General features: G+C 47.5%; 1 pseudogene; it reads left to right on the top strand.

Moving 5' to 3' along the window:
* Positions 1–10,471: 10,471 nt before the first annotated feature.
* On the top strand, positions 10,472–12,221 carry LOC101418120 (ATM interactor pseudogene; annotated as a pseudogene).

Raw genomic sequence — 12,221 nt, 5'->3', positions numbered from 1 at the left:
TCTGCCTTACCCTGCACGCCCCGCGTGGTGAGCAGTTGCTGTGGTTGCTGCCCCTTTCGTGTCCCTTTCCTCTTCTTCGAGTACTAGCCCTCAGGCTTTCCCCTGGGGAGCCCGCCACCCTCACCATCCTTCCCTGAGGTCCAGAAAAGCTCTTTTCCCCTCTTGCTCTAGACAGGGCTCAGGGGCCTGGCCTGGCCATTCAGTGGATTCTGTGACCCTGGCCACAGTGATTGGTTCAGGGATGGACACACGATCCAGGTCAGACCCAAATGAGCCAACCGTGGGACCCCTGCAGGAGCTGTTGGTGGAGAGGGGCCCTCTTTCTTATAAGAGATAGGGCCTGGGGCTGCTGGGGCCGCCACACACAGACAGACTACCCGCGAATGCAGCAAACACGGAGGAAAGCCAGAACTAAAAGCAGAAAGAGATCTCTAAGCGACTGAATCGAGCTGCACCTGAAGGCAGTCCTGCTGAACATTTCAGATGTATGGGCCCGTAAATGTCTTTTTATTTCTTCAGCCAGTCGAGGGGGTTTCTTTTCCACCCCACTGAAAGTGTCTTGATTGAGACATGCTCTTTGTGATGCAACTGCTTCTCTCCAGCCTTCCACGTTTGGGGTCTAAATTCAGTGTTAAGAAAAGGCATACAGCTGTAAGAAGAAATGAAGTTATAAAGCATATGACATTATGTGAGCGAAGCAAGCCAGACACCAAAGGACAAATACTGTATGATAGTGTTACTATGAACCAATTACATTGTGTAACATATTGTATGATTTTTAAAAAAAAGTATATGTATCCAGTACATTTAATTGAGAAATGTACATTTTTATTTAACTGTGTTTTATTTTTAATTATTATTTATATTTTCTTTTTTTTTTTAAGATTTATTTATTTATTTATTTCTCTCCCCTTCCCCCCCACCCTGGTTGTCTGTTCTCTGTGTCTATTTGCTGCGTCTTCTTTGCCCGCTTCTGTTGTTGTCAGCGGCACGGGAATCTGTGTTTCTTCTTGTTGTGTCATCTTGTTGTGTCAGCTCTCCATGTGTGTGGCACCATTCCTGGGCAGGCTGCACTTCCTTTCACACTGGGCGGCTCTCCTTATGGGGCGCACTCCTTGCACGTGGGGCTCCCCTACGCGGGGGACACCCCTGCGTGGTGCGGCACTCCTTGCACACATCAGCACTGCGCATGGGCCAGCTCCACACGGGTCAAGGAGGCCCGGGTTTGAACCGTGGACCTCCCATGTGGTAGATGGACGCCCTAAACACTGGGCCAAGTCCGCCACCTATTTTCTATTATTAAATGTACAAAATAAAGTTTAAAAAAAACCAAAATGAATCACAAAAAAAAAAAGAAGGAAGGATGGAAAAGGCATACAGCTTTCACACTCCTCCACTGGAATTTCTGTTGCTAGCCTCCATCCTTTTGCTGGGACGGTGATCCCAAGCATTTCTGCAAAAATCCTAGCCTTGTCAGTCAGGAATATTGCATAGCATGTATTTATTTGTACAAGCATTTATTATATTCTCAGCAAGTGGTTAAGTTTCACTTTTCTTGGGAAAAAAAAAATCGAGCATGCACCACCTCATTTCCCCCTCCGCCCCCATCTCCCTCAGGACTCAGGGATCTGACAAAGTTGAATTCGGTATTTCTAAACTTTGGAGAGTTAAAAACAAACCAATCCTTCATCCTCCAAAAATATACACATTACCTTGTCACAGAGGGTCCTCTCCCCTCAAACACATTCCAAAGCAATGGCACAAAGGCGTGCATCAGGCCAAATGCCCTCGGCTGCGGTCCAAGGGCCATCTGATGAACGCCCTCTCCTTCCGGACACCCGCCCCCAGCTGTCAGGGTCCCCACTTAGAGACCTCGTATTCCTGAAGTGATACGCAAAGCAGATGCCACAGCGCTCACGTCAGCCAAGCGTGCAGCCTCGGCCCCCGAGCGCCTTCCTGCTCAGCTGTCACAACGGAGTGAGCCCCAGGCCCCCCCGGGGCAAGCTCTGGGAGCCACGGTGTCACCTCCCCCCCAGGGGACCTCTGATGCGCCAGCAGCCCCCTCCCAGCTCTATCGGCAGTGCTAACCCCGCCGTCCGCTCTCGTGGTTGTGGTCACAGCTGGTGCTGATGTAACATTTTCATGCCGTATCAAGTTTTTAAAAATATGCTTAAAAGGTGGGCTGATTTCCTTTTGAAGGCCCACCATCCTTAGCACCTGCCAACTTGCTACAAATGGCCCAGCTCCTGCTGAGAGACAGATTCAGATGCACACTCACAGGGGGCTGGAGTTCAGAAGTCGTCAGTCCCACCGTCCCCTTTTAAGAACAGGCCAGAGGAATAACGAGGACGTGGTGGTTAAGAAATCAGAGGTGGGCAAATCTAGATTGGAAATGTGGCTCCTCCCCTGGCCAGCGGCATCACCTTGGGGATGTCTCTTAACCTCGCTAAGCCTCGGGGGTTGTTTACCTGCAAAATGGAGGTTGGAAGGGAAACAATCTCCCAGCGTTGGGGGAAGAGTTCGGCTAGCTGCCGGCCAAATGCGTGTGGCTCGAGACAGGACTCAGTAAGGGCTGGCGCTGCCCACACCTAACGAATTGGTTTTACCATCTTGCTGTGATGCTCTGACTCCACTCTCCCCGATGCACGCATTTTTGACGGTCCCGACTGCCTTGCTCCTACAGCGTGCATTGTGCTCCCTCTCTCATTGGTGCACCCTAATCAATCCCGTGCGAGGCAGAGGACCTGCCAGCCGTGGGAAGCGGCTGTTTGCTGCCCATGCAGGGTAGTCCCAGGCAGCAGGAGGCAAGGGACAAAGGACAGAGTAGGGGGCCTGGAGGTTGTCTTAGTTTGCCTGAGCTGCTGTAACAAAGTAGCCCAGACTAGTTGGCTTGAACAACAGAAATGCATCGTCTGGCTGTTCTAGAGGCTAGAAGGAAATGAAAGTGTCGGCAGGGTCGTGCTTCCTTGTAGAGGGGAGAATATGTTTCATGCCTCGCTCCTGGCTTCTGGTGGGGTGGCCGGCAATCCACGGAATTCCGTGGCTCGTAGCAGCAGAACTCCACCTCTGTTTCCATCATGTGGCACTCACTTTCTCACTCGCTCGCTCTCTCTGTCTCTCCCCTTCTCTTTCTCTTACTGTGTCCAAATTTCCTCTGGTTAGCAGGATCCCAGGCATGCTGGATTAAGGACCACTCTAATCTGGTTTGGCCTCATGGTAACTAATATCTTCAGAGAGCCTATCCAAGCAGTTCCATTCATAGGACTGGGGTTAAGACTTGAACACAGCCTTTGGAGGGACACAATTCAACCCATAACGGAGATGCTCAGGGGAGGGGGCCTTGCAAGGCATTTGGCCCCTAAGGACGTTCCAGCCATCTGTTATGGAGCTCTTCCTAAATCACTGGGCACTTGATTTACCTCTGCAACAATCCCATCAGGCATTTGTCTGAATCTTTGCAATTTATAAAGAATCTCTCATTCAATAAATAGTTCTTGAATACCTACTCTGATCAAACAAAATGCTAGGCAAGGTGCCAGGAATGCAAAGGCAGACGGTCTGAGGAGGGAGATGGACATCCTTCAGGCAACAGCAAGTGCAGGCCGACAGTAGCAAACCCACTGAGAGCAGGGGGGTGAGCAGCACAATGAGCTCAGATCTTGCATAGCTGAGATCAGAGGAAGGAGTTGCAGTAAGTGTTAAGAGAGTAGCAACTAAACTAGAGGTCTGTTCTGTGCTCGTTTCCTGCCTGTCTGTGGGTCCCACATGTTTCCCTACATTTAGATCCTTCCCCAACCCCACCAGACTTAAATCTCAGGCATGGGATGAACTCCTGGGATTATTAAAACTATACAACCTGTCCATTAAATAGAGAGTGTTTAAAGTATAGTCTCCCCATAATACAGAATACTATGCATCCTTTAAAAGGAATTAAATAGAGCTGCACGTGCAGCCATGAAAGGATTACCACAATAAATTATAAATTATTAAATCCAGGAGCAGAGAGTGATTATTAAGTGATGATCCCATTTATGTATGCCAAAAAAAAAAAACCCATCATGTGTGTATACATATACATGGTATAGTCAAACTTCATTTTCAAAGGGCATGCCAGAAACTGTTGGGAGAGGGAGAGAGAATTATCTTTCACGTCGTAACTTTCTGCAGAATTTGGACTTTTACCATGGGCATGAACTTCTGTTACCAAAAAAGTAACACCATCAAAAAACCAGGCAGCACCATTATAAATTTAAATCCGCCCCCCCCCCCCAAAATCAAACACTGCCAAGTGAAGTTATCTGTCACCATCTCTGGAAGGAGAGCCTCCAGGGCTTGCCAGCCCTTCAGATAATTGCAGTTGCTGCTGATATCTTGATGGCAATCTCATGAGGACCTTGAGCCAAAGGCGAGGTCTGATCTTAGATCAGATCTCTCCAAGGTGGAAAGTACAAGAGAGAGAGAGGGAGAGAGGGAGGGAGAGAGAGTCAGAGAAGAGGGAGGGAGGGAGCATGTACACAATGTATTAGTAGATTGTATATGTGTATATGTATAATAGTACCTGCTCCAAACTTTTGATGGACAAAAGATTGAATGACAAGCTGCGGGTTTGTCTTCCATGCAATGGACGTGGGGAAGCTCTTTAGGGGCCCTTCGCATTAAATCAAGTTTAATATTTTCATGCGCAAAGGAAAAGCCCTAGTCCATGACTGAATTCGAGGCGACTTAGTTGGGACTCTTCCAAAACCTTGACTGCTCAGGTGGCCAGAGTTGTGTGACAAATTACCCGCAAAATTCAGTAGCTTAAAACAATTTTAGTTTCCTCATAATTCTTGGCTCAGGAATTCAGGAAGGGCTCAGCTGAGCGGCTCTTGCTTGGACATGGAACCACCTGAAGGCTGGGCTGGGCTGGAGGTCCAAGACTCCTCTGTCCCCTGACTGTCCCCCGGGAGCTCAGCAGCACTGCCAGTCAGAACACGAGCACGTGGCCCTTCCAGCACGGCTGCCCAGACTCCTTACGTCTTGGCTGCCTTGTCCCAGAGTGACTGTCCCAAGAGCACTGGGCAGAAGCTGCACAGTTGCACAGCCTCAGAAGTCACACAGCTCCACTTTTGCTGTATTCTGTTAATTACAAGCCAGTCCCTAAGTGTGGTAGATTGGCTCATGTACCCCGGAAAAAATACTATGATATTCTTCATTGTAATCCACGTTTCTGTGGGTGTGAGCCCATTTGCAAAATAGCTTTTTTTAACAAATCAATTTTAAATAAATCCATCTGAAGTCTACAATCAATGGTATTCAATATAATCACAAAGTTGTGCATTCATCACTTCATTTTTAGAGCATTTTACTATTCCAGAAATAATAATAAACAAAAAAACAAAACTCATCACCTCTCAATCTCTCTATGCTTGCCCTGCCCTACACAGCTGCTATTCTGTTTCCTTCTATCGTTTATTTGTATTTACATTTTGTAAAAACAGTCTTATATATGTACTATCACCCATATTCTTACTTTACATGAGGCTTCACTATGTTATATTGTGCCACGTTACATTTTTAGCTTTCCTTCTAGTAATACACATGTCCTTAGACTTTCCCTTTCAGCCACTGTCATGACCATATAATAGCTCTGCTAGTCACAAACACCGTGATGTGCCCTCACCATTTCCTTTCATTTCCAAAGATTTACAAAAAACCTTTTAACCAATTCTGCACAGATTAACCATCAGCTTTCCATTCTCTATCCTCATTCTGTTTTCTGATGAACTATATTCTAATTACTAATTCCATGAGTTTACATAATTTATTTAATTCATAACAGTGCACTCATACTAAAGTATTTGTCCTTTTGTTCCTGGCTTGCTTGACTTAACGTAATGTCCTCCAGGTTCATGCATGTTGTCATATGCTTTACGACTTCATTTCTTCTTACAGCTGCATGGTATTCCAGCATGTGTACACACCCACAATTTGTTTATCCCTTCATCAGTCAATGGACACCTGGGTTGTTTCCAACTTTTGTCAATCGTGAATAATGCTGCTATGAACATTGATGTGCAGAAGTCTATTCGTGTCACTGTTCTCAGTTTTTCTGGGTGTATACCTACTTGTGGTATTGCCGGGTCACATGGTAAGTCAAAATAGGAGCTGTGGAAAATGCTATTGAAAGTTAAGACGGGGCCAAATGGAATCAGGGTGGGTCATATAAAGAGAAAAAGATCCTTAAAAAGGATAGAAATTTGGACACAATTAGGAGAAACCAGAAACTAGAAGAAGCCAGAAGATGTTGAAGCCAGAAGTCAGAGAAAGCCACAGGGGGAGATGAAGGACACTGCATGGGACAGAAGCAGAGATGCAAAGTCAAGGAGCCCCGAGGACGGAGCAGGCCAGCACCAGGATGCTGCAGGCTGTGAGCGAATGCATGGCCTCGCTGATGTCTTGATTTGGGACTTCTGGCCTCTAAAACGCTGACCCAATAAATTCTTGTTCTTTAAGTGCATTATTTGTCATGGTACTCGGGAAAACTAAAACATTCTTTTCAGCCCAGATTCAATGGGAAGGGATCTGCTGCGATGTAACAGATTCTTCCAAAGCTTGGTGGCTTAAAATAGTGATGATCTATCATGTCTGGAATTTGGGAGGTGCTTAGCTGGGTGCCTCTGGCTCAAGGTCCTCATGAGATTGTCATCAAGACATCAGCAGGGACTGCAAGTATCTGAAGGCTCTCCTCCCAAGACAGTTCACCCACATAGCTGCCAGGTGGAAACGCTTCCGAGTAGGCCCACGGGAGGATGAGGTGACTGGGGCATCTGTCCATCTGCTCTTGTCCCCACTTGGCTGCGGTTTTCCCCTGGGATGCACTATCATCCCCAGAGAAAGCCTAAGTAGCTGGAGGCAAGAATCTGTGAGTAAGCTGGAAGCTATTGGCCACAGCTGCAGGTGCACTCAGCTGGGCTGGGTGGAGAGAGAACAAGCACAGACAGCATCGTCCCCAGAATCTGTCACTACACACCACAGGGTCATGGAGGGGACTTGTGAGCATACGCCACCAGGTCTCTGGAAACCTAGATTCTGGGATCACCATCACAAAATACATACAGAAATATCAACAAGTGCTCAGGCTGTGGAAGGCTCTCGTTCATTCACTGAGCACTACCGGACGGCGGGCGCCGTCTGGGGAGAGGGTAGTGGACAAATCACACATCGTTTCTGACTTCATAGCACTTACAGGCTAGTGGATGACACTAGCACTGATCAAATAATCTTGCAATAAAACTAGTGCCAATTGTGACGAGTAGTATAAAGGAAAACCCCTGCCTATATACATCTTGTGCCTGCCGATCCAATGAGGAGTTGTGTTAGTCAGCCAAAAGGGGTGCTGATGCAAAGCACCAGAAATCTGTTAGCTTTTATAAAGGGTATTTATTTGGGGTAGAAGCCTACAGTTACCGGGTCCTGAAAAGTCCAACTCAAAGTTGCTTTCTCACCAAAGTCAGTTGCCACCTGTTGAAGCAAGATGGTTGCCAACTTTGCAAGGGTTCAGCCTTCCTCTCTCTCCGCTACAGGCTGGCTTAGGGCTTGATTCTTTCTGGGCCTTCTCATCTCTGCTCTGGTGCGCTGTTCTCTTCAGGTGCAAACTGTCAGGTGAATAGCTCATCTCTCCTTGGGCTTTAGCTGTTTGAGCCTTCTCTCCTCTGGCATCTAGGGAGCTCTCTCTCTCTTTTCTTGTGTGCTTCTCTAGTGAGTGCCCCCATCAAGACAAGTCAGCTGAATCTGACGCCTCCAAAGGGTATCACACCAGAGGAACAGATCAGCTTACAAGCATAATCTCTCTTTTGGGGATTCATAAATAATCTCAGACTTCCACAGGAGGAATGCATTTTCTGCAGAGAAGGAACATCCATGCGAGGCTGAAAGTCCACTGCATTTTGACAAAGCTTTCTGAAGCCATCATGCCTGTCCCAGGGTAAGAAGCAGACACTGTGAATGGCATCAGAAGTGGCTTTGTGACTGTGCCAGGGCACTTCCTCCCAGACAAGCTTCCTCACCATTGCAAGGGGTGACACAGAGCCTCTCAGGGAGAAACGGACCTTCCTAAAGGACAGACAGAGCAAGAATTTCTCACCCGAAACTAGGTTTTTAGAAGCAAGTGTCAATATCACTTCACCACGGACCCAGTTATTGAAAGAAATTCTTGAAAGCAAAATGCAACCAATCCTGTAAAAGGCAGTAAGTTATAAAGAGGGGAAAATCTGAGTTCCTGGAGACATGTTGAATCCTTGCACTGAGGTTGAGACTATTCACTTCCAGAACCTCCTGCTACATGTGATAATAAAGATCTTTACTGCTTAATTCACTGTAAATTAGGTTGGCTCTTACTTGCAACCAAAAGCATTCCTGACACAACCTGTCATCTTATTTTTCTCAAGACCCTTCAGGGAGAACTGTTATCATTCCCCTTACATTATTAAGGATATTGTCCAAAGTCACACAGCTAGGCCTGGAACTCGTGCCTTTCGGGGGCAACTCCTGCTAATCCAGGATAGTACAATCAGCCCCTGTCTCTCCCCACTAAGTCTTTGCCACATATTGTCAACTTCCAGGGCTGTTAGTCACCAAATGCCACGAGTCACTGAACCACCAGCTCCTGCTCACTAATCAGCAGCATTGACACATGTCAGGGCACGGGCCAGTGCCCTGGTGTGTGAGCTCACAGGCCCCAGGGGCATTTGGCGTCCTTGCCTGGAGAGTGTGTGCTGTTGTCCTTCTTCTTTGGACATTCTTGTCTAATAGCATCCCTCAAGCTTTCCTGATGTCATCGCACCAGGCTTACAGTATTTAAAAGAGTGGTTATGAAAATTATGCAATAACATTAGGACATTATATGTTAAGTGAAAACACAGGATACAAATTGCATGCACAGAAATATGAGAAAACACATATGCATATAAAAATGAAAGGACAACACTAGAATGTTTGCTGTGATTGCGGTGGTGTGGTATGTTTGTGGGTAATTTTTGCCTGTTTTGTTTCGATTTTCCCAATTTTCTGTTATGGACTTAAAATGAAAAAAATAGGTTAACGTGTTTTTTAAAATATGTCATGGTTTTTGTGGCCCTTTCCTCAGCGACTGCATAGCAGAGAGGTTAAAAGCACAAGCTCTGGAGCTAGACTTCCTGGGTTCAAACCTCTGGCCTGCCACTTAATAGCTATATAGCCTTCAGCAAGTTCACTAAGTACTCTGTATCTCAGGTTTCCCATCTGTAAAAATGTGGATATTATGCCTCATCGTTAAGTAAGTTAACTTTTGTAAAAAAAACATTTCAAATGGTGTACATGTAAAGTATTTCTAATGGTGCCCAGTCCAGTAATTGCTCTGTGTTCGTTAAATACAGGCTGTTTCATTGGGCTTTCCCCACCAAGGAGCATTTGGGGAGGGACTTTGATGCAGAGGGAGGGCAAACCTCTGTGTCGCCCAGAGGGAGACAACTGGTGGAAGGTGCAGGAGTTGGACGTGTGTTCAATAACCAAGACCCTCGTCACCTCTAGAGCTGTCTCATAGCCGAGCAGGCTGGTGAACTCCTTAGCAGTTCAGCACTGGGTGTTTGCCTGTCAAAGATTCCCTTGGATGCTTTACATCTCGTCAAGCTCCTACACATTAGGCCACTGGCAGAATCAAGAGAAGGGAGGATGAAGCAGGCTCCCCAACACAGAAAGGTCCCTAACAAGGCTTCCTCTGCTTAAATAGGATGAAGTCCTCTAGTGGCCGGGACGGGGCACTGCAACTCCTTCTCTGGTCTCAACGCTGGGATGCCGAGCTGTTGCTGGCCACCGACCCCCAGCTGGGTCTGCCTTTGCTGGAAGAGAATGCAGGACTCCTGCTCCTTTGCTGAGGACTTCGGAGCCAAATCGCATTGCCTAAGACTCAACATGAGCATGCCCTTGTATAAACCCACTTTACAAAGTGGGTATTTAGAAAGGCGGTCCCTTCCCTGGGCACGTCTGCTTAGAGATGGGGGGTTTCTAAAAAGGGCTGTTTAGAATCTGTTAGAGATGAGTGGGACTTTACTCTCCATCCTCTTTTTCACCTTACCGATGAGGGAAATCCCAACAGCACTTACAAGAGTTCTTGGAACATTGTGGGTCGATGCTAAATCTTTTCTGAAAGCTCATTATCATCTTTTAAAGATCCTTGCCATTACTTTAGCAGTGCTCCCTCATCAAAACACTCCTATCGGATGCTACGTTAACATTCTTTCTTATGCAACTGGACATTGGTAAAATATTCATGAAAGGGCTGGAGCCATGGCAGCCTCTGGGGTGGCAGCTAGGCACACGGCTGCAGGGTTTGGATGCCCTGGCGGAGAGTGGAGCTGCCGCCACTGCCCCAGGCCTGTGGGGTCCCCCAGAATGGGGCAGTTGGCTGCGACCTGTGACAGCGAGGCCACCACCCACGGCCCCTGTGCCGCCTGCCCAGAAGATGATCCAGCCGTCAGTGAGGGAGCTGACCCAGGCGTGCGCACCAACATCCCGGGCCCCCGGGCAGGGCTGTGGCCAGATCTTGCCCAACGGCCCCACGCTCAGCATGCTCCAGGTCAAGAGTCACAGGCGGCGGGCCGGCACAGTAAATCCAACAATAAGAAAAGATTCAAAAACTGTACCGAGGGAAGTGGATGTGGCTGGAGCAGTTGGGTACCCAGCTACCACACGGGGAGTCCTGGGTTTGGTTAAGGTACCTCCTTAAAAAAAAGATGTGCGTAAAACGAACAAAGAGCGCAGACAGCAAGCACAAACAATGAAAGAGAGTGGGGAGAAATAAATTAATTAATCATTAAAAAAAAATTTGTACCAAAATTCTACTGTTGTCCAATCAAAGGCCCTAGAGGCCCTGACAGACTGTTTTCTCAATTCTCCCTTGTAAAACAGCAATTTATGAAACTGCAGGCTGAAAAGAAGCAAAAATTGAGTAAGTGCGGAAGGTCGTATGGCACTGAATGGGGCTTGGAAGGACATGCGGGGGACTGTGGCAAGACCTCCCAGGGCACGCATGGCTGTGCTGGGCCAGCAGAACTGCCCGTCGTCTCACATCTCCTGAACTGATCCCCGCTGAGCACAGGGGTCCACCTAGAAAGCAAAGGAAAAGGGACAACTCCACCAACAACCAGAGGGTGCCCCAAAAAAAGACCATGGAATTGCTGAGTGATAAATGAACCCCTAGACCAGACACTCAAGAGCTAGAAACTTCAGAATAGAGCTGGCAGCTTCCTTTGGAGATTCCTATGAAAGCAGACTCTTAAAACAGCTCCAGGGTATCCTCAGAAGTAGCTTTACCAAGCACAAACTGCCTGCCACGCAGTTTTCACCCATGACTGTTTTTGTGCCTGCAGTGGACTCCTGGGCCCGGCCTGTGACCATATGTGTCGACCGTCAGGGCTCAGCCCCGGGCGCCGTCCCCTCACTTCCCTTGTCCATTGGAACCCTGATCCTCGGCCTATGTTCAGAGGCTTGCTTTCTTCAGGAGAGCCTACCTCTCTCACAGAGCGTGAATCCCATTAGTACGGTGTTCAGGTGAACTGGGGTAAACGTCCGCCTGCTAATCTACAGCTAGGGACCCCCTGCCAAAGAGCAGCAGTGCTTCAATCACCACGCAGACAGATCTGTCCAACTCCTCACAAAGCTTTCTGCCTTCTGCACGGTGGCTGCCCCAGATTGCTCTGTGTCATCTTGTTCTCGGACTGACTTGGTGTGTGGTTTCCAAGTTTCACCTCCCATGAGTGTTCACACTCAACCCCTGTTGCCCAGTTCTAAAGTAGCTTCATCGACATCTGCTCAGACCGATGCTTTTTAAAATGTTTGTTTCCAGTCAGGTGGGATCTCCAGAGAAACTCAACCAGCGGAGTGCAAAGATCCACAGATGACACATGGACCAAGCGGTGAGGGGTGGAGACGTTTCTGAAGACGTCCATTCACCACCCAGAGCTTCTCCAGACAATGTTATCAGCGACACTTTGGTAGCAGAGATGATAACTCATGGATTCTTACCTCAGAACAACCCTAAGACATTAAACCAAGACATTGAGAAATCTGCACCAATTATAAACTTCAGTGAACAGAATAGTATGTTTCCCTTACGAAACATGGCCGATAATCAGACCCAAACCATAGATTAATTAAGCAATTTAGAAAACATCTTACCAGGTCAGACACTGGGTAATGGATAA

Source organism: Dasypus novemcinctus, chromosome 2 (genome assembly GCF_030445035.2).
Source record: "Dasypus novemcinctus isolate mDasNov1 chromosome 2, mDasNov1.1.hap2, whole genome shotgun sequence".
NCBI classification, from domain to species: domain Eukaryota; kingdom Metazoa; phylum Chordata; class Mammalia; order Cingulata; family Dasypodidae; genus Dasypus; species Dasypus novemcinctus.
The sequence above is the reverse complement of the archived record's forward strand: the minus strand, read 5'-3'. Positions and strand labels throughout refer to the sequence as shown.